This window comes from Papio anubis, chromosome 12 (assembly GCF_008728515.1).
Source record: "Papio anubis isolate 15944 chromosome 12, Panubis1.0, whole genome shotgun sequence".
Lineage (NCBI taxonomy): Eukaryota > Metazoa > Chordata > Mammalia > Primates > Cercopithecidae > Papio > Papio anubis.
Window position 1 is genome coordinate 100,884,076 of NC_044987.1, and position 24,141 is coordinate 100,908,216.

The 24,141-nt window shown below is 39.4% G+C and overlaps 1 protein-coding gene and 1 long non-coding RNA gene across 9 annotated transcripts in view; one reads left to right on the top strand and one right to left on the bottom strand.

The window, feature by feature from the left end:
• The window catches only part of LOC103877536, a 116,136-nt gene extending 112,373 nt beyond the window's left edge, over nucleotides 1-3,763 (bottom strand). The window contains exons 1-2 of the long non-coding RNA XR_002517023.1: nucleotides 3,679-3,763; nucleotides 1,628-1,731 (exon numbers count right to left, since the gene is read on the bottom strand). This is a non-coding gene — a long non-coding RNA (uncharacterized LOC103877536). The remainder of the gene's footprint in view (nucleotides 1-1,627; nucleotides 1,732-3,678) is intronic.
• A 35-nt stretch (nucleotides 3,764-3,798) lies between these two features.
• The window catches only part of LOC103877537 (endogenous retrovirus group K member 8 Gag polyprotein-like), a 376,678-nt gene continuing 356,335 nt past the window's right edge, over nucleotides 3,799-24,141 (top strand). For all 8 annotated transcript variants that reach the window (XR_002517017.2, XR_002517020.2, XR_002517019.2 and 5 more), the window contains exon 1: nucleotides 3,799-3,877. The gene's annotated coding sequence lies outside the window, so the exon portion shown is untranslated. The remainder of the gene's footprint in view (nucleotides 3,878-24,141) is intronic.

Below are 24,141 nucleotides of genomic sequence, written 5' to 3' on the forward strand. Positions count from 1 at the left end.
GCTTTATCAGTTATAAAAATATAAACTTATAATAAGCAATATGTATTGAGCATTTATGTACTAGATACAGTGATAAAACTCAAGAAGAATTAAATGAATAATTCACTAATGCAATGAGAAATATATTAAGTTTTTGATTTCTAATGTGGACTCTCAAAGGCCTTGTAAGAAACAGCTTTGAAAGTCAATGGAATTGATTTTCATGAGGCAGGTAGTTCTGAGAAAAGAGAAGTCTATTGAAAAGCAGAAAAGAAAACCTATAAGAAATAAGATATAAGATACAGAGTATATGCCTTCAAAATAGGTGAAAAAAAATAAAGAAACAATTATATCCAAAGTAATTGAAATGAGAATCAATTAGTCTGGAAAGAGGTAGGAGACTGAAATATGAATGGGCATGATCTTGGATATCTAGGACATGAGAGTAGATCTTGGGGTTTAAGGGGACTGCACAAATATATATACACACATACATACATATATACACACACATATACACACACATACATATATACACACATACACACACATATATACACACGTATATACACATGCATGCATATACACACACATATACACATACACATACATATATACACACATGCACATATACACATATATACATACACATGTATACATATATACATAGTATATACACACATATATAATACATATAACACACATATATCTGGTTAGTACAAAAGTAATTGTGGTTTTTGCCATTAAAAGCAATAACCTATAAGCCCTTGCTTCAAGATATCCCAGCTTTCTGGAGCAAATGGGCATATATTTTCCAGGTATTGATTTATGTCTTTGCCTGTTACTCCTGCTTCCCTGAAAGGTATAAAACCAAACTGTAATCTAACCACCTCAGGTGCGTTTTCTTAAGACTCTTGGAGACTTCATTTTTTCTGGCTGTGGTGACTCATATTGGCTCAGAATAAATCCCTTTAAAATATCTAATTGTGTTTTGTTTTTCCATTAACATCGCCATGGTCAGAAGGCTGCATGGTTGTTAATCAATGGTTATAATTTTAGCCACACACGTTGCCGTACTAGCTTTTTAGCATGCAGTTGCCTTCATTGTATAGCTGCCTGCGAGACATCCATGAGTTTTTCAGTACAAGTGACACCCATGCTTGCTCTAAGTCTCTGATGATTCCCTTCCAAACTGATTCATAGTAACATGCCCCATTTAACAGCACAGAATACTTATTAACACCTCCAAATAGGCTGGGTGCAGTGGTTCATCCTATAATTCCAGCACTTTGGGAGGCTGAGGCATGAGGATTACTTGAGTACGGGAGTTTAAGACCAGCCTAGGTAACATAGCAAGGCCTCATCTCTTAAAAAAAAAAAAAAAAAAAATTAATTAGCAAGGTATAGTGGCACACACCTGTAGTCCTAGATGCTCAGAAGGCTGAGGTGGGAAGGTGACTTGATTCCAGGAGTTTGAAGCTACAGTGAGCCATGTTTGTGCCAGTACACTCCAGTCTGAGTGACAGAGAGAGACTCCATCATTAAAAAAATTAAAATTAAAAAAAAACCCTGAAACAGTCAAGATGCCACAGAAGAGAAGACTTTAAAACCTGTAATTAAAACAGACTAAGCCTAAGTGAAAACTTACCACTGAAAACCAACCCTTGGTTTAATAGGGACATCGCCTGGAACATGTTAACTTTCAGATGATCTGGGTGTAGTTTCAGATGTCTGGTGAGTAGAATAGCACACCTAGAATAAAGAATAAACAGGTCGGGTGTGGTGGCTCAAACCTGTAATTCCAGCACTTTGGGAGGCTGAGGCAGGTAGATCACAAGGTCAGGAGTTCAAGACCATCCCGGCCTAGATAGTGAAACCCCGTCCCTACTAAAAATACAAAAATTAACCGGGTGTGGTGGTGGGTGCCTGTAATCCCAGCTACTCGGGAGGCTGAGGAAGAGAATTGCTTGTACAGTAGGCGGAGGTTGCAGTGAGCCGAGATCGTGCCACTGTACTCTAGCCTGGGCAACAGAGTGAGACTCTGTCTCAAAATAAAAAATAAAAATAAATACATAAATTATAAATAAATATCCCACACACTTCATCTTTCAAGATGGGTACTACAGTGCCAAAAATGGTGCTTTGGAATAGAGATTATCCATCCAAAGCAGTTTGGTGATAAAGATAGTGATAAGAATTAATGCTAAGTAACATAATTTTCATGATGTTCTCTAAATTCATTGAGGGTATATTAGAGAGGTTCTCCTATCCCATTATGAAGAGAAAATAATATCAATGGGGATTTTATTTTCCAAAGATAACTGCAACAATATATTTCCTCCTATATCTAACATGCTCTGTGCAGTGTGATTTTGCAATGCTGTCTCAATCAGCCCCTATGGGTTCGTCTGGGATTTCTACCTACCGGTTATGGAGATGGCTGAACATACAACACATAACACTAGACACATGAAATCAATAGCAATTTATTAGACATGTGAACTCACAGCCTGGGGAAGGAGGATACCACATGCCATGTGCTGCCACATGGGGGTTGCCCTTGGGAACAGAGTGAAAACTGGGGGGCTTTGAAGGGCAGTCTTTGTAGTATCAAGAAGATGATGTGATCTCAGTTCCTTCAGGAGGATGTGATTGGCTTGTTTAAATAATTCTGCAGGCTAGTGGGGAACTGAAACACATTGCTCGGTAGAAACTGCCTAGTCTTCTTGATAAGGAGGGTTATTTGGTTTGAAGACCTTATGTGTGGAAGCAGAGTAGTGAGAGAAATTTGTAATTAGTCTAATCAAGGACTTCTGAAGTTCACCAGATACTAAGACAGCTCAGAAAACAAAGGTTATTTTTTTTCTACACTCTCTACTTCTGACATCAGATGTACATTGCTTTTTTCCCAACACTGACCAATTTTCTGATACCAGCAGAGTGTCCTATAATTCAATTTAATTTCGATACTCTCTACCTAGAGTTATCATTAGATCCCACAAATTAAGGGCTCAGTCTCACAAGACTCCTGTAATTTCAGATTCCAATTACAAGTTCACATCTTCCTTATTTCTGACCAACTGGCAATAAATTGGGGGTTCCAACAGCCCTCCCTCAGGTTCGATAATTTACTACAATTGCTCATAGAACTCAGGGAAACACTACTCATGTCTACCAGTTTATTAGAAAGAATACAATAAAAAATACCCATAAATAGCCAGATTAAGAGATACATAGGGCAAGGTCTGGAGGTGTCCTGAGCCCAGGAGCCTCTTTGTTGAGTTAGGGTATGAGTGACTCTCCTCCCTCCCGTTTACATGAATGTGTTCACCAACCTGGAAGCTCATCAATGCTCATTGTCTACACATTTTTTTTTTATAGAGCTTAATCTTCAACTCCTCCCCCTACATTCTTCTCTAAAGTATATGGGTGGAACTTAATGTTCCAATGCTTTGATTTCTTCCTGTTTCTGGTGACCACCCCTATCCTGATGCTATCTAGGGACCCCACCTTAAGGCAATTCATTAGCATAAAATAAAGTGTCATTAAGTACGCCACCACATGAATAACAACGGACATTCCTATCATTCAGGAAATTCGTAGAGTTTTCAAAACTCTAGGAGGAACCAGCAACAAAGACCAAATATATTTATTATGCTACAGTTCCACATAAGTTTGGACCTTAATGTTAAGCCTTACCTCAAGCATGCATCCAAAACCAGGTGGTGTGTAATTCCCTCTCCTTGTGACCAAAAGAATGTGTTAAAAGTGATGTCGTGTTGTTTCTAAGAAGACAGGTCATAATGCTTCTTAGAATGCAGCTTCTCAGGACTATCTCATAACCCATCTGTGAAGCAGGGAGAAGTTCAAGCTTCTTCATGAAGAGGATCAGATCAAGGTAGCCAATTGATAGTTTCTGGATTTTCTCCTTGTAAGAATCATCTACTCAAATGGAAGAAAATGGGGAGGGAACGGGAGGAAAAAACCCTTAAAACTAAGCATATAAACAAAGGAGACTCTTTTAAGTCAAGAGATGGCATTATCTTTTAATTGACAACTTTAAATTCTTGACATTATCTGAGGAGAGAACTCTAATTAGAAGAGAGCAGCAAGAGAAAATAAGATTTACTTTTATTGAACATCTGATTTATGCTGATGAAAATATACTTGCTGCACGTACTCCCTCAGTCTCATCTGTCTCCTAATATTCACCTCATCCTTTAATTTATTCATTTATTTAACAAAGAGTTAAAACATGCTTATCTTGTGACTGCAACATGGTAGCCGGGAGATTGTCAGTGGGGCCTGGGACAAAGGGACCAGAGGAAGGAAACCCTTAAGGAGTTCACAGTTGACACCGCCCAAAAGAAATTAGAAGAGTAATGTCTTGTCGTAAGTTCTTTCAGGTATATGCTATCAATGAAAAGAGTCAAACTCTGTAAAGTATTTGAAGAGATTTAGACCGGGCACGGTGGCTGATGCCTGTAATCTCAGCACTTTGGGAGGCCAAGGCAGAAGGATCACGAGGTCAAGAGATTGAGACCATCCTGGCCAACATAGTGAAACCCCGTCTCTACCAAAAATACAAAAATTAGCTGGGCGTGGTGGCACAGACCTGTAGTCCCAGCTACTCCGGAGGCTGAGGCAGGAGAATCGCCTGAACCTGGGAGGCAGAGGTTGAAATGAGCTGAGATCACCCTACTTGCACTCCAGCCTGGGCAACAGAACAAGACTCGGTCTCAAAAAAAAAAAAAAAAAAAAAGATTTCTTATGAGCCAAATATGAGTGACCAGCCTTTAAGAGATTCTGAGAACATGTACCCAAGGTGGTTAGACTACAGCTTGGTTTTATAAATTTTTAGGGAGACATAAGATATCAATCAGGCTGGGCACCGTGGCTCATGCCTGTAATCCCAGCACCTTGGGAGGCCGAGACGGGTGGATTGCGAGGTCAGGAGACCAAGACCATCCAGGCTAACACAGCGAAACCCCATCTCTACTAAAAATACAAAAAAATTAGCCAGGCGTGGTGTTGGGCACCTGTAGTCCCAGCTACTCGGGAGGCTGAGGCAGGAGAATGGTGTGAACCCGGGAGTGGGAGCTTGCAGTGAGCCGAGATCGTGCCACTGCACTCCAGCCTGGGTGACAGAGCAAGACTCCATCTCAAAAAAAAAAAAAAAAAAAAAAAGACATCAATCAATCAATACGTGTAAAATGTACATTGGTTCAGTCTGGAAAGGAAGGACAACTCGATGTGAGGGGTGTTTCCAGGTCACAGAGAGATTCAAAGATTTTTTGACTGGCAATTGGTTGAAAGAGGTGAGGTATTGTCCAAAGACAGAGAACTAATAGAGGGGAATGTTTGGGTTAAGATAAGGGGTTGCAGAAACCAAGATTCCTATTATGCAGAGGAAGCCTCCAGGCAGCTAGCTTCAGAAAAAATAGATTGTCAATGTTTCTTATCAGAGTTGATTCTCTCCTGGATCAGGGAAAAGAAACTAATGAGCTAATGGGGATTCTCTGTAGAATGTAGATTTTTCTCACAAGAGACAGCTTTGCCAGGCCATTTCAATATATGTCAGAAAAAATATAATTTGGGGTAAAATACTTCAATTTCTGTCAGGGCCTGCTATCTGCCATGTGATGCTACACTAGAGTCAGGCTAGAATTTGGTGTCTTATTGCTTCAAAGAGTCTACTTTATCAGTCTTTACATCTATTTTAATGTTAATACTGGTCATCTGTGCCTGAATTACAAAAAACAGGAGAGTATAACGAGGCATGTCCGACTCCCCTTTCCCATCATGGCCTTGTTACTGGTGGTAGGTATCTGAGTTACCCCGAGTTACCAGCGGTGAATCTGCATGGGTACACAGCAACTTCTTGCCTCCTCAGAAAAAAGACTTTGACTGAGGGGCATAAAGCAGAAAGTGATACTGAGGGAAGTTTCAGAGCAAGAGTAGAAGTTTATTTAAAAAGGCTTTAAGGCCGGGCACAGTGGCTTACGCCTGTAATTCCTGCACTTTGGGAGGCCGAGGCGGATGGATCACCTGAGGTCTGGAGTTTGAGACCAGCCTGACCAACATGGAGAAACCACATCTCTACTGAAAATACAAAATTAGCCCGGCGTGGTGGCGCATACTTGTGATACCAACTACTCAGGAGGCTGAGGCAGGAAAACTGCTTGAACACGGAAGGCAGAGGTTGCGGTGAGCCAAGATTGCACCATTGCACTCTAGCCTGGACAACAAGAGCCAAAAAAAAAAAAAAAAAAAAAAAAAAAGACTTTAGAACAGGAAAGAAAGGAAAGCTCACTTGGAAGAGATTCAAGAGGGCTCCTGAAGGACAAAGAGAATGTTTAACCTTGATCCTAGAGCTTAATAGGTTTGCCTCTTTCCTGTGATTCTACCCCTAGGGTGGGTTTCCTAAATGCCCAGTGCCCTTCTTACCCTTGGGAACTGAGCGCTGCGCATTGCATTTAGAAAGTTGCACTCACGCCCATCCGAGGCTTTCTTCCCTTTTTCCAGCGGACTGTACCCGGAAGGTCATATTTCACCATTTTGTCTCTTAGTGCGCATGCCCAGGAAGTTTTTTCTCCCTGGCATCTGCTTTCAATTAACACTTTAATGTTAATAGCTGTGGATCATCAGGAAATGGTCTCTGCCTGGCCCTGGGAGGGCTGCCAAATTTTCATTTTTAGAGAGGCAGTCTGATAATTGTCAAACCATCATCTGACATTTCTAGCAGGTGGGGAAGAGCCCTCTCCTGCCCCGCCCATCCCTATCTAACTACCTGTAACAGCCTGAAATAGTTTTCAGGTTGTGAAAGGAAAATACATCTTGGGACCCCCAAATCACTAAGCCAAAGGGTAAAGTCAATCTGGGAACTGCAACAGGCAAACCTGCCTTTCATTTTATTCCTAAATAAAAGAGCTACAAAGACTTTTTTTAAAGCCACATACCTCCCTCAAAATTTGCCCGCAAGGAAATTGCTTATGGACAAAGGACAGACCTCAAAGTCATCCCTCTTCCCACCTGAGACAAACACATATCTGATTGCTTCCTTTGCCCTACTGTTACATTAAACCAGACTAAGGCATAAATGACTTATCTCACCACCTGTAAATTGTGTATTTAGTTGTTGCCAACCATAGAGACTCAAAAAAATAAAAAATGCAAGTTTGTCTCTTATCTACCTATGGCTTGGAAGCCCCCTTCCCAACTTGAACTTGTCCTACCTTCTCAAACCAAACCAAGGTATGTCATTCATGTATTGATTGATGTCTCAGTCTCCCTAAAATGTATAAAATCAAGCTGCACCCCAACCACCTTTGGCATCAGGACCTCCTGAGACTGTGTCTCTGGTGCATCCTTAACCTTGGCAAGATAAACCTTATAAATTGATTGAGTTTCAGATACTTTTGGGTTCACATGGTTAACTTTGGAATGCTGTTGGTTGAAAGGAGGGGTGTATTCACATGACTGTTGGGGGGAGAACTTAGAAATGTTATTTTTTATTTACAGTAGCATAGTGATGGCACCAGAGAGAGGCCCTTGAAGCCAGTATTGGAGAGTAAGAAAAGGGAAACATAGGCATTAAAGCAGTTTTTTTTTCTTCCCAATTCTACCATTAATAAACTACACTACATAAATGTAAAATGAAATAGCATTATTAAGGGATCATTCTCCTATTCCTTCATGAATCACCACTACCTACGCACTGTCAACTGAAGAATGATGAGGTTCATAAATTTGGAAAAAAGAGCTCTTTTCTTTTCTTTCCTTTTTTTTTTTTTTGAGACAACGCTCACTCTGCTCACCCAGACTGAGCAGTGCCATCTCGGCTCACTGCAACCTCCACCTCCTGGCTCCTGCTGGGATTTTCCTGCCTCAGCCTCCTGAGTAGCTGGGATTACAGGTGCACACCACCACCCCCCACCCCCACCAGTTAATTTTTGTATTTTTAGCAGAGACGGGGTTTCACCATGTTGGTCAGGTTGATCTTGAATTCCTGACCTTGTGATCCTCCTGCCTCAGCCTCCCAGAGCGCAGGGATTACAGGTGTGAGCCACCGACTGCACCTGGCAGAGAGCTTTATTTTTCATAAAGGATTTCAGCCTGCATAGCGGCCATTCTGGCAAGCCTTATCCCCCTGTGATAATCAATATTGAGTGTCAACTTGATTGGATTGAAGGATGCGAAGTATTATTCCTGTGTGTGTCTGTAAGGGTGTTACCAAAAAAGATTAACATTTGAGTCAGGTGTAAGAGAGGCAGACCCACCCTCAATCTGGATGAGCACCATCTAATCAGCTGCCAGCACGGCCAGAATAAAAGGAGGCAGAAGAAGGTAGAAGTAGACTGGCTAAGTCTTCTGGCCTCCGTCTTTCTCTTGTGCTGGATGCTTCCTGCCTTCAAACAAAGGACTCCAAATTATTCAGCCTTTGGACTCTTGGACTTACACCAGTGGTTTGCCAGGGGCTCTTGGGCCTTCAGCCACAGATGGAAGACTGCACTTTCAGCGTCCCTACTTTTGAGGTTTGGGGACTCTGGCCTCCTTGCTCCTAAGCTTGCAGAAGGTCTATTGTGGGACTGCATCTTGTGATGGTGTGAGTCAATTCCCTGTGATAAACTCCCTTTCATATACACATCTATCCTATTAGTCCTGTTCCTCTAGAGAACCCTGAGAAATACAGCCCCTCACTGAACTCGTGTACAAAATTGGTGGTGGCACCAGCATGATCTGAGGATAAAGGTTTTGGCCTTCTGACATCAAAAGGTGAAGCAGAGGACAGGAAAACCCTTACTGTGCATTCTCCAAAGACTGGCCAGGAGCACTCGGTAGTCCCTGGTCTATTATCAACCATAAAATAGGGGAAGCATCAGGCTGTTAGTTGATATCAGATGGAGTCTTTTGAAAGAGTTGGTTTCTGGTAAGTCCGTAGGGAAGAAAGCCTAGTGGTAGTGAGTGAGAAGGGTAGAACTCCTATTTAGTCATGGCTGAAAACTCAGTTTTCAAGGTTACTCTGTGGTCCCCTTGGCCAAGAGATTGACTTTTCAGTCAGTTGGGGGGCTTAGAATTTTATTTGAGGCTTACGGTGTTAAAGTCTAAACTTTCCAGATTGCCTTTACTTTACCTCTTTACCTGTTCATCTCTCATTATGCCTGAAGCAGAACTGAGTTTCATAGAGTCAGAAAAAAGTACCGTGTCAACCTTTCAATCTATCAAGCTCAACGTCACCCTTCACCTCTATCTAAGATGTGTTTCCTCACCCTCATATTCAAGAAACAATTTTGCATTTGAAAGAGTACATAGTTAGGGAAAAAAAGGTTGATATTTTTTAGAGTTTGCTTTGCCATGCATTTGCTATACTCACCCTGTCTAGTTCAGCACACGCTTACCTTAAAATGGACTGTTTGGACAAGATGGTTCTTATGGTTCTTTCTGCTCTGTAATTCTATGAATCAATGAGGTATTTTTAGTGAAAATATGCAATATAATTGGAAGAAGAGAAAGCACCTACATATTTTAGTTGTCAGGCTGTGTCTATAGAAACATTTTTTAAATGTCTCTGAATGTAATTTTTATTTCTTTTAATTTAGGGTTTCTAACATCAATCTTATAATATTTACATAAATCTTGGTTGCCAATAATAATAGAAACCTGCTTAACATAGGGAGAAAGGTAATTTATTGGAAGCATCATAGACAGTTTATCAAGTGAAGAATTGTCAGTAATTAAGGAAACTTACCCAATTGTCAGGGTACTGCAATGATGTTCACACCACCATGGGAAGAAGGTTGTCAGTACTGGGAGCTACCACCAGCCCAGATGCCACAGCCACCATGGATGCTGACGCGTCTTCGCTGCTATTACTGAATGCTACTCATGTTTCCTTATACTACTGGCTGCACTTCAAAGTGGCAGTAAGAAATAGCCAATTGACCAAGCCTAGCTCATGCGCCTACGTGTTGCTACAGAGGATGAGGAAAGAAAATATTTGAACTTGTGTACTTTTTAGTGGTAGGCTATGTTGTCATAAAGTCTCTCATATGGGGATCCCGAAAAATATGTAAACTTTGCAATATAATGCTAAAAGGTTACACAATTCCAGAAGTTATCTGAGGTATGTCATGCCAGACACGTAGTAGGTACACAGTTTCTGGCTTCTATATTTAGGAATTGAGCTCCATGGGCTGGTTGTCCCAGAACTGGGATGTTAAAGTACCTGAGTTCACCAAGGATGCTAAAAAGATCCAAAGCATGCAGTGTCTCATGATTCATAAGAAGGAAAGAAAGCCTACTGCCTGCACTCAGCAAGGACCAGAGAGAGTTGTGGCTTAAGGTTTTAATAGCACTATTTGCAAAAGCTGCAGTTTTCGATATTCCAGTCCCCAGTGGGGAATCTGCCAGGTAATCCTCTTCTCTCCAAAGCCTCTCAGCAGAATCCATGTCAGAGACAGTGAGCAGCTGTGGGTCTGAACTCGCTGGCCAGCAAGATGAAAGCTCTGCTTAATTGTTCTTGGTAATTGCCACCTCTAGGGAGCTGGCCTAAAGAAGTTGTTCATTTCCTCCTCTGTTAATACTCTATTTACATCCTTATACAATGCTTAGTGTAACAGAGATTTCACTCTTCTGGTTGTTAGTGATAACTAGTGTTGCCCCTCTAAAGTAGGATCTACAATTTTTTTTTAGTATATTTATGAAACAGTTTGATATACATTATCACCTTTCCACCTCACCACATCAGTTGAGAAAAAGAATGCTTGACTGGAAGAAGTAATTAGCCCAATCTAATCAAAGTGGCAGATTGAGAATTGAAACACAAGAGTGTATGGCCCTGTAGTTCCTGTCATTTTCATTACTGCACCTCTTTCTAAACTTGCCACAGTGCAGAGCACGTGGAAGTGATGCAGTAGTATCTCTAGAAGCACAGAGCAAAAGAGGGATTCAGAGATAGGGCATTTCTTGAATGGATGAGTAAAGGTTGGAGAGAGAAGTCCCTGGAGATTACTGGATATAACTTTTTTATAAAGTTATCTAAGTACAGGGACCATGATATGGTTTGGCTCTGTGTCCCCACCCAAATCTCATCTTGAATGGCACTCCCATAATTCCCATGTGTTATGGGAAGGACTCTGTAGGAGATAATTGAATCATGGGGCTGATTTCCCTCATTCCATTCTCATGGTAGTGAATAAGTCTCATGAGATCTGATGGGTTTTTTTTTAATTTTATGGATTTATTTTTATTATACTCTAAGTTCTAGGGTACATGTGCACAATGTGCAGGTTTGATACATAGGTATACATGTGCCAGGTTGGTTTGCTGCACCCATCGATTCATCACTTACATTAGGTATTTCTCCTAATGCTATCCTTCCCCCAGGCCCCCACTCCCTGACAGACCCTGGCGTGTAATGTTCCCCACCAGGTGTCCAAATGTTCTCATTGTTCAATTCCCACTTATGAGTGAGAACATACAGTGTTTGGTTTTCTGTCTTTGTGATTGTTTGCTGAGAATGATGGTTTCCAGCTTCATTCATGTCCCTACAAAGGACATGAACTCATCCTTTTTTGTGGCTGCATAGTATTCCATGGTGTATATGTGCCACATTTTCTTAATCCAGTCAATCATTGATGGACATTTGGGTTGGTTCCAAGTCTTTGCTATTGTGAATAGTGCCGCAAAAAACATAAGTGTGCATGCATCTTTATAGTAGCATGATTTGTAATCCTTTGGGTATATACCCAGTAATGGGATTGCTGGGTCAAATGGTATTTCTAGTTCTAGATCCTTGAAGAATCACCACACTATCTTCCACAATGGTTGAACTAATTTACACTCCCACTAACAGTGTAAAAGCATTCCTTTGTCTCCACATCTTCTCTAGCATTGGTTGTTTCCTGACTTTAATGATTGCCATTCTAACTGGCATGAGATGGTATCTCATTGTGGTTTTGCTTTGCCTCTGATGACCAGTGATGATTACCATTTTTTCATGTGTCTCTTGGCTGTATAAATATCTCCTTTTGAGAAGTGTCTGCTCATATCCTTTGCCCACGTTTTGATGGGGTTGTTTTATTCTTGTAAATTTGTTTGAGTTCTTTGTAGATTCTGGATATTAGATCTTTGTCAGATGGGTAGATTGCAAAAATTTTCTCCCATTCTATAGGTTGTCTGTTAACTCTGATGGTGGATTCTTTTGCTGTGCAGAAGCTCTTTAGTTTAATTAGATCCCATTTGTCTATTTTGGCTGTTGTTGCCATTGTTTTTGGCATTTTAGTCATGAAGTCCTTGTCCATGCCTATGTCCTGAATGGTATTGCCTGGGTTTTCTTCCAGGGTTTTTTCTGCTTTTAGGGCTAACATTTAAGTCTTTAATCGATCCCAAGTTAATTTTTGTATAAGATGTAAGGAAGGGATCCAGTTTCAGCTTTCTACATATGGCTAGCCAATTTTCCCAGCACCATTTATTAAATAGGGAATCCTTTCCCCATTTCTTGTTGTTGTCAGGTTTGTCAAAGATCAGATGGTTGTAGATGTGTGGTGGTATTTCTGATGCCTCTGTTCTGTTCCATTGGGGTGTGTGTGTGTGTGTGTGTGTGTGTGTATGTGTGTGTGTGTATGTGTGTATATATATATATATCTGTTTTGGTACCAGTACCCTGCTGTTTTGAGTACTGTAGCCTTGTAGTATAGTTTGAAGTCAGGTAGCACGCTGCCTCCAGCTTTGTTCTTGTGGCTTAGGATTGTCTTGGCAATGTGAGTCTTTTTTGGTTCCATATGAACTTTAAAACAGTTTTTTCCAGTTCAGTGAGGAAAGTCATTGGTAGCTTGATGGGGATGGCATTGAATCTATCAATTACCTTGGGCAGTATGGCCATTTTCATGATATTAATTCTTCCTATCCAGGAGCATGGAATGTTCTTCCATTTGTTTGTGTCCTCTTTTAATTTATTGAGCAGTGGTTTGTAGTTCTCCTTGAAGAGTTCCTTCACGTCCCTTGTAAGTTGGATTCCTAGGTATTTCATTCACTTTGTAGCAATCGCGAATGGGAGTTCACTTATAATTTGGCTCTCTGTTTGTCTGTTATTGGTGTATAGGAATGCATGTGATTTTTGCACATTGATTTTGTATCCTGAGACTTTGCTGAAGTTGCTTATCAGCTTAAAAATATCTTGGGCTGAAACAATGAGGTTTTCTAACTATACAATCATGTCTTCTGCAAACAGGGACAATTCGACCTCCTCTTTTCCTAATTGAATACCCTTTATTTCTTTCTCTTGCCTGATTGCTCTGGCCAGAACTTCCAACACTATGTTGAATAGGAGTCATGGTGAGAGAGGGCATGCTTGTCTTGCACTGGTTTTCAAAGGGAATGCTTCTAGTTTTTGCCCATTCAGTGTGATATTGGCTGTGGGTTTGTCAAAAATAACTTATTATTTTGAGATACGTTCCATCAATACCTAGTTTATTGAGAGTTTTTACAAAGAGGGGCTGTTAAATTTTGGTGACAGCCTTTTCTGCATCTATTGAGATAATCATGTGGTTTTTGTCATTGGTTCTGTGTATGTGATGTATTACGTTTATTGATTTGCATATGTTGAACCAACCTTGCATCCCAGGGATAACCAATGATCATGGTGTATAAGCTTTTTGATGTGCTGCTGGATTCGGTTTTCCAGCATTTTGTTGAGGATTTTTACATTGATGTTCATCAGGAATATTGTTTTAAAATTCTCTTTTTTTCTTGTGTCTCTGCCAGGCTTTGATATCAGAATAATCCTGGTCTCATAAAATGAGTTAAGGAGGATGCCTTCTTTTTCTATTGATTGGAATAGTTTCAGAAGGAATGGTACCAGCTCCTCTTTGTACATCTGGTAGAATTCAGCTGTGAATCCATTTGGTCCTGGACTTTTCTTTTGGTTGGTAGGCTATTAATTATTGCCTCAATTTCAGAGCCTGTTATTGTTCTTTTCAGAGATTCAACTTCTTCCTGGTTTAGTCTTGGGAGGGTGTATGTGCCTAGAAATTTATCCATTTCTTCCAGATTTTCTAGTTTATTTGCATAGAGGTGTTTATAGTATTCTCTGATGGTAGTTCGTATTTCAGTGGGATCGGTGGTGATATCCCCTTTATCAGTTTTTATTGCATCTATTTGATTCTTCTCTCTTTTCTTCTTTATTAGTCTTGCTATCAGTCTATCAATTTTGTTGAACTTTTCAAAAAACCAGCTGCTGGATTCATTAATTTTTTGAAGGGTTTTTTTCTTTATCTATTTCAGTTCTGCTCTGATCTTCGTTATTTCTTGCTTTCTTCTAGCTTTTGAATTTGTTTGCTTTTAATTCATCTAGTTCTTTTAATTGTGATGTTAGGGTGTCAATTTTAGGTCATTCCTGCTTTCTCTTGTGGGCATTTAGTGCTATAAATTTCTCTCTACACACTGCTTTAAATGTGTCCCAGAGATGTTGGTACATTGTGTCTTTGTTCTCAATGGTTTCAAAGAACATCTGTATTTCTGCCTTCATTTTGTTATTTACCCAGTAGTCATTCAGGAGCAGGTTGTTCAGTTTCCATGTAGTTGAGTGGTTTTGAGTGAGTTTCTCAATCCTGTGTACTAATTTGATTGCACTGTCGTCTGAGAGACAGTTTGTTGTGATTTCTGTTCTTTTGCATTTGCTGAGAAGTGCTTTACTTCCAATTATGTGGTCAATTTTAGAATGAGTGCGATGTGGTGCTGAGAAGAATGTATATTCTGTTGATTTGGGGTGGAGAGTTCTGTAGATGTCTATTATGTCTGCTTGATACAGAGCTGAGTTCAAGTCCTGGATATCCTTGTTAACCTTCTGTCTCATTGATCTGTCTAATATTGACAGTGGGGTGATAAAATCTCCCATTATTATTGTGTGGGAGTCTAAGTCTCTTTGTAGGTCTCTCAGGACTTGCTTTATAAATCTGGGTGCTCCTGTATTGGGTGCATATATATTTAGGATAGTTAGCTCTTCCGGTTGAATTGATCCTTTTACCATTATGTAATGGCCTTCTTTGTCTCTTTTGATCTTTGTTGGTTTAAAGTCTGTTTTATCAGAGACTAGGATTGCAACCCCTACTTTTTTTTTTCTGCTTTCCATTTGCTTGGTAGATCTTCCTCCATCCCTTTATTTTGAGCCTATGTGTGTCTCTGCCCATGAGATGGGTCTGCTGAATACAGCACACTGATGGATCTTGACTTTTTATCCAATTTGCTAATCTGTGTCTTTTAATTGGGCCATTTAGCCCATTTACATTTAAGCTTAATATTGTTATGTGTGAATTTCATCCTGTCATTATGACATTAGCTGGTTATTTTGCCCATTAATTGATGCAGTTTCGTCATAGCATCAATGACCTTTACATGTTTTTTCAGTGGCTGGTACTGGTTGTTCCTTTCCATGTTTAGTGCTTCCTTCAGGAGCTCTTACAAGGCAGGCCTAGTGGTGACAAAATCTTTCAGCATTTGCTTGTCTGTAAAGAATTTTATTTCTCCTTCACTTATGAAGCTTAGTTTGGCTGGACATGAAATTCTGGGTTGAAAATTCTTTTTTTAAGAATGGTGAATGTTGGCCCCCACTCTCTTCTGGCTTATAGGGTTTCTGCCGAGAGATTTATTCTCTGTTATTCTGATGGGCTTCCCTTTGTGGGTAACCCGACCTTTCTCTCTGGCTGCCCTTGACATTTTTTCCTTAATTTCAACCTTGGCGAATCTAACAGTTATGTGTCTTGAAGTTGCTCTATTTGAGGAGTATCTCTGTGGTGTTCTCTGTATTTCCTGAATTTGAAAGTTGGCCTGCCTTGCTAGGTTGGGGAAGTTCTAGATAATATCCTGAAGAGTGTTTTCCAACTGGGTTCCATTTTCCCTGTCACTTTCAGGTACACCTATCAAATGTAGATTTGGTCTTTTCACATAGTCCCATATTTCTTGGAGGCTTTGTTTCTTTTTACTGTTTTTTTCTCTAACCTTGTGTTCTCACTTTTTTTTGTTCATTTGATCTTCAATCACTGATACCCTTTCTTACACTTGATCGAATTGGCTATTGAAATTTGTGCATGTGTCCTGAAGTTCTCGTGCCATGGTTTTCAGCTCCTTCCAGTCATTAAAGGTTATCTCTGCACTGTTTATTCTAGTTAGCCATTCATCTAACATTTTTTCAATGTTTTTAGCTTCCTTGTGATGGGTTAGAACATGTTCCTTTAGCTCAGAAAAGTTTGTTATTACTGACTTTCTGAAGCCTACTTCTGTCAACTTGTCAAAGTCATTCTCCATCCAGCTTTGTTCCATTGCTGGCGAGGAGCTGCGATCCTTTGGAGGAGAAGAGGTGCTCTGGTTTTTAGAATTTTCAGCGTGTCTGCTCTGGTTTCTCCCTATCTTTGTGGTTTTATCTACCTTTGGTCTTTGATATTGATGACCTACAGATGGGGTTTTGGTATAGATGTCCTTTTTGTTGATGTTGATGCTACTCCTTTCTGTTGGTTAGTTTTCTTTCTAATAGTCAGGTCCCTCAGTTGCAGGTCTTTTGGAGTTTTCCAGAGGTCCACTGCAGACCCTGTTTGCCTGGATATCACCAGTGGAGGCTGCAGAACACCAAATATTGCTGCCTGATCCTTCCTCTGGAAGCTCCCTCCCTGAGGGGCACCTGCGTATATGAGGTGTCTGTCGGCCACTACTGGGAGATACCTCCCAGTTAGGTTATATCGGGATCAGGGACCTACTTGAGGAGGCAGTCTGTCTGTTCTCAGAGCTCAAATGCCATGCTGAGAGAACTGCTGCTCTCTCTAGAGCTGTCAGACAGGGCTGTTTAAGTCTGCAGAAGTTTTCTGCTGCCTTTTGTTCAGCTATGCCCTGCCCACAGAGGTGGAATCTACAGAGACAGTAGGCCTTGCTGAGCTGTGGTGGGCTCTGCCCAGTTCAAGCTTCCCGGCAGCTTTGTTTATGTACTCACACCTCAACAATGGTGGACGCCTCTCCCCTAGCCAGGCTGCTACTTTGCAATTCCATCTCAGACTGCTGTGCTAGCAGTAAGCAAGGCTCCATGGGCATGGGACCTGCCAAGCCAGGCACAGGAGAGAATCTCCTTGTCTGCCAGTTTCTAAGACCTTGGGAAAAGCACAGAAATTGGGCGGAAGTGTCCTGTTTTTCCAGGTACAGTCTGTCATGGCTTCCTTTGGCTAGGAAAGAAAAATCCCCCAACCCCTTGCACTTCCTGGGCTAGGCAACACCCCGCTCTGCTTCTGCTCACCCTCCATGGGCTGCACCCACTATCCAACCAGTCCCAATGAGATGAACCACGTACCTCAGTTGGAAATGCAGAAATCACCTGTCTTCTGAGTTGATCACGCTGGGAGCTGCAGACCACAGCTGTTCTTATTCGGCCATCTTGGAACGTACCTCCTGATGGTTTTATTAAGGGGATTTCCACTTTCACTGCTGTTTCATTCCCTCTTGCTGCCACCATGTAAGAAGATCCTTTCTCTTCCACCATGACTGTGAGGCCTCCCCAGCCACATGAAACTGTGAGTTCATTAAATCTATTTTTTTCCCATTTTTGGGTATGTCTATCAGCAGCATAAAAATGGACTAATAAAGACCATCTTTAAAAACATTAGTAATATTTTGAGGTTAATATAGTGTGCACAGCACAATGTGTATGATTGTTGCTGTAGAGTTTCATTTTGTTGTTGCTGGTGTTGCTTTTTCATTACTTTTTTTACATAATTTTTTTCTATTTCAAATGACTTGTAATAATTGCACATATATATGGAATAGAGTGATATTTCTATACATGTATACACTAATGTTCAAATTAGGGTAATTAGCATATCTATCATTTAAATATCACTTCTTTGTGTTGTGAACACTCAAAATCCTCTTTTAACTTTTTGAAAATATACACTAGACCAGGTGTGGTGGCTCATGCCTGTAATCCCAGCACTTTGGGAGGCCGAGGAGGGCAGATTATGAGGTCAGGAGTTCAAGATCAGCCTGGCCAACGTGAGAAACCTCATAACTACTAAAAATACAAAAATTAGCTGGGCGTGATGGTGGGCACCTATAATCCCAGCTACTTGGGAGGCTGAGGCAGAAGAACCACTTGAAATAAGAAGGTGGAGGTTGCAGTGAGCTGAGATTGTGCCACTGCACTGCAGCCTGCGCAACAAGAGTGAAACTGTCTCAAAAAAAGGAAATATACACTAAATTATTATTGAATATAATCATCGTACAGCAGTACAAGACACTAGGATTTATTCCTCCCACAAGCTGTAACTTTATGTCTATTAAAAAGCATATTTCTATCTTTTCTTTCCCTCTGAATTTCCCAGCCTCAAATAACCACAATTCTTCATTCTACTTCTGTAAGTACAACTTTTTTTTTTCCTCAGCTCTCACATATGAGTGAGAACATGTGGTACTTATCTTACTGAGCCAGATGTACTTCACTTAACATAATGTCCTCCAGGCTCATTATGTTGCTGTAAATGACATACTTTCATTGTTTTTTAAATGGCTGAATACTATTCCATTGTCCATATTGTGAACCCTGGAAATCTGAGTCAGGTCTCAGTTAATTTAGAAAGTTTTATTTTGCCAAGATTCAGGACCTGCACCTGTGACGCTGCCTCTGGAGGTCCTGATGACATGTGCCCAATGTGGTAGGGGTACAGCTTGGTTTTAAACATTTTAGGAAGACATGAGACATCAATCAATATGTGTAAAATGTACATTGGTTCAATTGGAAAAGTGAGACAACTCAAGGTGAAGGTGAGACACCTCGAAGTTGGGAAGGGGTTTCCAGGTCGTAGGGACACATATGGTTTCATTCTTTGAGTTTCTGATTAGCCTCTCCAAATGAGGCAGATATGCATTTATCTCAGTGAGAAGAGGGGTAAGTTTGAATAGAAGGCATGTTTGCCTTAAGCAGTTCCCAGCTTGACTACTTTCTTTAGCTTAGTGATTTGGGGTCCCCAAGATTTATTTTCCTTTCACAATACATACCATATTTTCTTCATCTGTTCATCTGTTGATGAATATTTGGATTGATTCTTAACCTTGGCTATTGTGAATAGTGCTGTGATAAACGTGGTGGTGTGGGTATCCCTTTGATATAGAGATTTCCTTTCCTTTGAATAAATACCCAGTGGCAGGATTGCTGGATACCATGGTAGTTTTATTTTTAGTGTTCTGTGAGACCTCCATTCTGTTTTCCAAAGTAGCTGCACTAATTTACATTCCCAACTACAGTGTATAAATGTTTCCTTTCCTACACATCCTCACCAGTGCTTGCTTTTTTTTTTTTTATTTTTGATGACAGCCCTTCTAACTGGAGTAAGATGACATGTCACTATGGTTTTGATTTGCATTTTCCTGATGATGTTGAACATTTTTTGATAGACATGCTGGCCATTTATGTCTCCCTTTGAGAAATCCTATGTCCATTTTCAGTCAAATTATTTGGTTTTTTGCTGTTGAGTTATTTGAGTTCCTCATATATTCTGGACATTAGTCACTTATTGAATAAATAGTATGCAAATATTTTCTCCCATTTTCAAGCTGTGTCTTCACTGTTGATTGTTTCATTTGCTGTGCAGAAGCTTTTTCATTTACTATTAATCCCACTTGTCTATTTTTGTTTTTGTTGTCTAAGCTTTTGAAGTCTTACCTATATAATTTTTGCCTAGACCAATGACCTGAAGTGTTTCCCCTATGTTTTATTCTGGTAGTTTTATAGTCTGGGGTCTCACATTTAAGTCATTAATCCCCTTTGATTTGATTTTTTCTATATAGCAAATGATAGGGGTCTGGTTGTATTCTTGTGCATATGAATATCCAGTTTTCACAGCACCATTTATTGAAGAGGGTGTCCTTTCTTTTGCTGAAAATCAGTTGGCTATAAATATGTAGATTTATTTCTGGATATTCTGTTCTGTTCCATTTGTCTATGTGTCTGTGTTTATAGCAATGCCATGGTGTTTTTTGTCTATAGATTTGTAGAGTATTTTGAAGTCAGGCAATGTGAAGCATCCAATAAGGAGATCTATATGCATAGAATCTGGAATATGAAACCTAACTTGGCATCTTGGATCTGCCACTTCTCTGATTTCTCAAGAACTTGAAGCTTCAAGTGTCCCCTGTAAAACTCACATTTTTTGTTCACATGGTTAGTACTTATCATGACAGGTACTGATTCTATGGCACCTCATGCTCTCTGAATTTCAAGTATTTCATTACTAATTCCCTTTTTAACTGCAAAACACAAGAAAGACTAACTTGCATTCCAGACAGTATAGAGGTAGCTAATTTCTTTCTGATTTTGACCCTAAGTTCTATCAACACCAAAGCATCACAGGTGCCTTAGAAAAAAAGGAAGAACGATCTTGAGGAATTCACTTTTCCCTTCATTGTCTGAATAAGAGTAAAACAGCAAGATTGTCAGCATTCATTGTTTTTGCATAAGATTGAGAAGCTGCCCTCATGTTTATTTGATTTTAACTTCCAAAGCTAGGTGGTGTTTCTGTAAGGCTAAAAGAATGGGGTCATGGAGAATTCCAGGATAAAGCAAACTCTACTAAAGAATGGCTGGGTTTTACACATTTCAAGGGCTTTAATTTGCTAGACTGAATATCATTTTCAAGTTTTTGTACTTCAAAGGCTGTGAGGCCATTCTGTTAGTTGAAATTCTGGGAAATTACTTCATGAAAATTTAGAGTACCTTGATAAGCTAATATTGACTGTTTCCTAGAATGTCACAAAAGTCAAGACCTCAGTTATACATTTATTTCCTTTATTCTGTTTCCTAAACTCAAGCTACTCATTACCTAAGGTCAATGAAAAAGTTAGTAAACATAGGAAAAGGACAGTGATAGAGATGAAGACATCTTGATATGACAAGAGGAATTATCAAAGCTCATGTTTTGATGATTTCAAGCTACTGACTTGGAGTTCAGCCTGTTTTTGCTATAATCTAGTACAGGGAACAGTGATCTATCATTTCACATTCATTTTAAACTAGGAAACTTCACACTTTACAGTGGAGATTGAGTGGGAGGGACCTTGAAGGGTGAATATTATGTCTATTTGTCAGTAAGAAATGAGGGAGTTTTCTAGTGAAAAGAAACAGCTTAGGGGTATAAAAATATACATGATGAACCATCACCAAATAATTGGGAATAGGGCCACTAGCGTCAAATGATATAAAATGGTACACAGCTATATTCATAACTCAATTCATGAATGATTTGCGTTAGTTATAGTGTTTGTCATATTTAAACTTAAAACATAATAAAATACATGGTACACTTACCCTTTCATTAGTACACTTGTTTTTTTGTTTGTTTTTTTGGTTTTTTGGTTTTCTTTTACCTAGTCTATGGATCAAAAAGTTTGACATATCTCTGGTTGTGTGGTTGGGTGATTAATTATGACCCTAAGGAACTGACAGTATAATAATCACACTTCTGTGGTGCCATTTGCAGCATGAGTGCTGCAGAATTCTGGGTAGGAAAATAGTGACATACCAAGTTCTATTAGTGCAATAACCAAAGGCAGTAGAATCGTAGGTCAGCTGTATCTGCATTAATTGGGATCTTGTTAGATTTTAAATTCTTGGATCTGACTCAAGCCCTACTAAATCAAAAGCTCTAGAAGTCTGTTTTAACAAGTTCTCCACATAATTTCAATGTACGTTTATGTTTGAAAAATTTTATTCTAGTGGTAGGGAATACAGACTTCCTCAATTCAAATAATAGCTATGCTATTAACACCTGAGTGACATTAGGCATCGATATAATGATATAATCTATGTAACGAGGATAACATTAATATCTGCTTTAGAGGCTTATTATGAGAATCAAGTGAATCAGCATTTCCTGGCCCCTACTAAGTATCATATAAACACTAGTTCTTCCCTCTTGGGGAAGAAATGGCATGATCCTTTAGTTCTGCCACGGCCTCTCTTTTAGACATCTTGAAAATCTTGCTTTTGTACTGTTTGGCTATTTTCAGTTATACAATGAAAACAACAAATTGTCATCACTTTCCTTTAACATTTGAAATATATTCTCCAATAAGGAGTTTCTTTTTCTATCCTTAATTGAAAGAAAAATGTCCCTTATTTTCTGATACTGAAAAATACACTTATTACATCTGATCTACTCTTACCACAAGCCTCAAGATGCATCTTTCCAGAGTGAATTACAAGAGCCACAGGCAGCAACTATTGCTTTCCAAGCAGCTCAATAATCCATCATTCCACCTTTGCTTGTTCCACTGAAATTCACCTGGATGCACAGAAATTTCCTCCCAAATTTATTGAAACATTAAAAATTCAGTCTCTTAGCTAAAATCCTTGTCTTCAGACATTTTGTTTAATATTTTGAAGAGTCTAACTCTTTGGTATTGATTGACTATCTAAGCAGGCAATCAAAATGCTTAATCAATAACAGTCACTCATGTGTGACCTCTTGTCCTTCCAGAGCACTAGGTAGTTAAACCCTCTTGACCTTCTCTTAATTAATCCTGGCCTTTATTAAGAAGAACCTTTCTAGCCTCAACCTGCAAAATTGCAACTTTCAAGAAGGAAGTTTACCCTCTTTTTGTCTTCCTGAAATCAGAAGGAAGCCAAAGCCACAGGAACCACAGCCAGAATGGGGACATAGGAAGGAGGGGGCTCCCATGAGTTGACCTGACAGCTGAGAGATGGCAACCTAGACCTTGGGGTAAATCACTGTCAAATGTGCTCTACCCTGCTACTTGGCTCAGGGCAGATTACGGAATGACTAATTGGTAGTGTTTCTGACTTCATTGCTTTTACCCAGAAGCAAAAGTCATTGAAACAGGAAAAAGTAATTTATGTTCCCATAAAGAGCACCTGTAATTCTACGTAGTGTGTCCAATTAGAAGTAAAGGAAACTTACTGCCAATAATGAGAATGTGTAATTTTTGCCAAGTTGCTTCTTCTGCATGAACCTCAGTTTCTTCATCCCTCCAATGACAAGCTCTTTTAGGACAGTCTCTTGGGTTCTCCTTTATTTCTGATTTTCCGTAATTACTTCATCTCTGGGAACCAACTCTCTCACAGCAGAAGTAATTAACAGGGTGAGGTTTGCATAGATCTGGGTACTCTGGAAAAATGCCAGTTTCATTCCCTTATGAATTGTTTCTCAGCACATTACAGATGTTGCACACAGATGACCATATTTGACTGCTCTAGTCAATAAAGATATATTCAGGTTTAAAGGGCTGAAAATTCATCATTACATATGTTAAATTCTTTCATTTGGAGTATTTTCATAAAAGTTAGAAGATTAAAATAAAAGAATAGCATGGATGGTATAATGTGTAACTGTATGTACCACCTAAAACAAATAATAGTATTTTGTGAAATTTACTTTGTCTATTTTTTAATCATAAAAGCATATACGTTACAAATGAAGTTGAATTTACTTTCCAGTTCCATCTCAGCAAACTGCATTCCCATCCCCAAGCAACTATGTTCATAAATTCAATGTGTATTATTCTAGCCCATTTAAAAATATTTTAGATGGATGAATATAGCAATGGGTTGATTGAAAGATGAATAGATTCATGAATGTGTAAAGATTCCTAGTAGGTAAATAGATAGACAAACCCATTTATATAGATTTGTAAATAGTATTATCTTTAAATTCACATATACATGATAGGTAAATAGACACACTTATTTATATGGATTTGTGTCTAGTATTATCCTTAAATTCACATGTACATTATATTATGTCTCATTCTTTAAATTGCCTATTTTTCTCAACATTTGTTTTCAAGTCTACCTATGACTCTAGAAATCTAGTTCATTCCTTTTAATTGATATGAAGTATTGAATTATACAAATATATCACATTTTATTTTTCCATTCTCCCAGTATTTAGCAATTTGGCCATTTTTACTGTATCACTATTAACACAATGCTGCCCCAAATATCCTGAGACAGAAATATTGTATGTGTTAGAAAATTTCTACACTATGTTATCAAGTACAATTGCCATTCATAGAGTTTACAAATTACCAGTTTAAGTTTTGTGATTATGTGGGAGGCTGAGGCAGGAGAATGGCTTGAACCCAGGAGGAAGAGGTTGCAGTGAGTTGAGATTATGC